We start from the raw sequence: 3,531 nt of genomic DNA, 5'->3' as shown, positions 1-3,531 counted from the left end.
AATTGTTGTAGATTTTCAAAATCAAAAACAGACAACAAACAGTAAATCTAATAAGCTCAGAGAACACCAGCGAGGATAAATAGCAAAAAGGACTCCCCAAAACAAACAACCAAAAAAATATGAAAAATGAAATATATGTGTATCATATTGAAACTGAAAAATCAAAAACAGAGAAAATCTTGAAAGAGGACAGAGAGTTTTGAGGACAATATACATGTAAAAAACAAAATTAATGAGATCAGCAGTTAGCGTAATGGCTATGTCACTAGACTCCCATGTAGTCAACCGCGGTTCAAGTCCCAGTCCCGGTGGCTTAAACTCACGCTTGGTGTGTGTGCGTGTGTGCTCGAGATCCCGAGAGGAGAATGGAGGAGAAGGGATTGTGGCATGGCCATTCACCCTTGGGGGTGATTTCTCACTTTCTGTCTCTCTGTCTCTATCTTTCTGGTGAGGGCACGCGCCCTATAGTGAAAACCTCTCTAAAAAAAAAAAAAAAAAAAATTAAGAATTTGAACAGATTTTTCATGAAAATCCAGAGTGAAATGAAAGTAATGTGTTAGATAGAATAAAAGAAAAAAAGAAAAGTAAAGAAAACCCCCAAAGGACCAAATTAAAATTTTGTAGGCAGAAAATTTTTTACTTCAAAAGTAAAGGAGAAGTAGACTTTGGACAAACAGAAATGAAGACAATTTATTCCAGCAGACATGCAACATAAAAAAAGTTAAAAGAAATTATTTAGGGAAAAGGGATATAAAGAAGGTAAAAAAAAATAATAATAAATAAATAAAAATCAGACCTACTTAAAGAAGCGTGGTGATAAGGACTAAAAAAAGGAATTTATTTTATTTTAATGAAGCCATATATTAATTATTTACTTAAAGAATTTTTTTTTTGGAGATTTTTTGCTACAGGGCATGTGCACTTACCAGAGAGACAGAGACAGAAAGTGAGAAATCACACTCATGGGGGAATGGCTAAATAACATTCCCTCTCCTCCATTCTCCTCTGGATTCACATGCACCCAGCTTGAGTTTCAAGTCTCCAGATCTGGGACTCAAACTTTGGTCAACTATTGGGAGTCCAGCAATGTAGCCGTTACGTCATCTTCTGGTCTTGCTTAAATAAATATTATTAGGACCAGCAGTTAGTGTAATGGCTATGTTGCTGGACTCCCATGTAGTCGACTGTGGTTCGAGTCCCAGACTCAGTGGCTTAAACTCATGCTGGGCGCGTGTGCGTGCGTGCCCAAGATCCTGCGAGGAGACTGGAGGAGACTGGATTGCGGCGTGGCCATCCCCCCGGGGGGTGATTTCTCGCTTTCTGTCTCTCTGTCTCTGCCTGTCTGTCTGGTGAGCGCACGCGCCCTATAGTAAAAACCTCTCCAAAAGAAAAAATAATAATAAATATTATTATAATAGTGTTGTGGGTAATTATAGCATATAAATAGGTGAAATGAATGACTAAAATCATAAGAAATAAGAGAGAAAAATCTGGAGTGATTTACCATATCATAACTGGACCATAGGTGAAGCAATGTAGAATATGAAAATACATTAATTGTAAATATTACTAAAAACTCCACAAAGAAACACTGTAAAAATATAAATTGAAGTACAACTAACATGAAAGAAAATAAAATAGACTTGCAAAAATGGATCAGTTAAAACCATAGAATGTAGAGTAAGTGAAACTAATGGAAAACAGTTTCAAAAATAACAGACACTATTGTAATTATATTTATATCACTTTATATGTAAATGAACAATACATACCAATCAAAGGAAGCAGATTATCAGAATGAACTTTTTACAAATAAATATCATCTCCAATAAAACTAGTTTTAATATATATATATTGAAAGATAAATTAAAAGTAAAGGGCTCTAGAGAGAAAAAAAAGCTGCCAAGTGTAATAGAAAGAAAGATGGAGTCATTGTGTTAACTTCAGATAAAGCAAATTTCAGAAAAAGAAACATTAAAAGACTCAAGAGCAGTACTAGCAGATAGCGTCATGGTTATGTCACCAGACTCCCATGCAGTCAGTAAGTTTTGAGTGAGTTGCAGATCTGGCAACTTTGAACTTGCACTGGACACATGAGTGTGCCTGCCCAAGATCCCGAGAAGAGAATGGAGGGGAAGGGATTGTGGCACAGCCATCCCACCCCACCCCCAGCAGTGATTTCTGTCTCTCTGCCTTTCTCTAGCTTTCTGGAGAGCGCATGCACCCTGGAGGAAAAAAAAAAACAGTCACAGGACTCCCACGCAGTCAATGAGGTTTGAGTGAGTGGCGGGCCTGGTGACTTTGAACTCATACTGGACACATGGCTGTGCGTGCCCCAGATCCCGAGAAGAGAATGGAGAAGGAATTGCCCCTCTTCTTGATTTCTGTCTATCTCTCTCTAGCTTTCTGGAGAGTGCATGCATCCTGTAGCAAAAAAAGAAAAAAATCTCTCCCCCAAAAAAGTTCTTCTGAAAAAAGGGAAATGAAAATGGTAAAAATGTCAGGCCAACTTAAAAAATCCTGATAAGGAGTAAAAAAATTACTGTATTTAATTTTATTGGCAATTAAACCAAAAAATATTTACTTTATAATTATAATTGATAATTATAATCGATAATTATTTAATCATATCACTTTATATGCAAATGAACTACATATACTAATCAAAGGAAGATTATCAGAGTAAACTTTTTTTTCCAAAGAGAGATTTTTTGCTCTAGGGCATATGCGCTTATCAGAGAGACAGAAAGTGAGAACCCACTCCCCCCGACCACCACCAGGGGGTATGGCCACATAACATCCTCCTCTCCTACATTCTCCTCTCGGGAACTTGGGCAAGCATTCATACACGGCCAGCTTGAATTTCAAGTCTCCATGTTCAAGACTCAAACCTCGGTCTACCATGTAGGAGTCCAGCAATGTAACCATTATGCCATCTGCTGGTCTTGCATAAAGAAATATTATAGTAATAATGTTACAGGTAGTAATAGCATATAAATAGGTAAAATGAATGACTACAAAGTCATAAGAAATGAGAGGGAAAAACTTGGAATGATTTATTAAAGCATACTTGTACCATAGGAGAAGCAATATAGAATTTGAAAATCCATTAATTGTAAAAATTACTATAAACTCTGTAAGAACCACTATACAAATATAAAACGAAGCACAACAAACATGAAAGGAAATAAAATAGACTTGCAATAATTGTTTAGTTAAAACCATAGACTGTAGAGTAAGTGAAACTAATAGAAAACAGGTTCAAATATGACAGATACTACTGTAATTATATCATTTTACACAAAATAACTACATATACCAATCAAAGGAAGAAAATTATCAGAGTATAACTTTTTTTAGTTGTTTTTATTTTGATTTTTTATTTTTATCATTATTATTTTTTAATTTTATTTTTAAATTTTCCACAAACATTTACTTTACATATCAAAAAAATTTAACTCATACTCCATTTCTCTTGACGGTTAATAAAAAAAGCTTTGAAAATTTCAAAATATTTCTTATATTTTGTAT

This window comes from Tupaia chinensis, unplaced genomic scaffold (assembly GCF_000334495.1).
Source record: "Tupaia chinensis unplaced genomic scaffold, TupChi_1.0 Scaffold146837_1, whole genome shotgun sequence".
In the NCBI taxonomy this organism is placed as follows: Eukaryota; Metazoa; Chordata; class Mammalia; order Scandentia; family Tupaiidae; genus Tupaia; species Tupaia belangeri.
The sequence above is the reverse complement of the archived record's forward strand: the minus strand, read 5'-3'. Positions refer to the sequence as shown.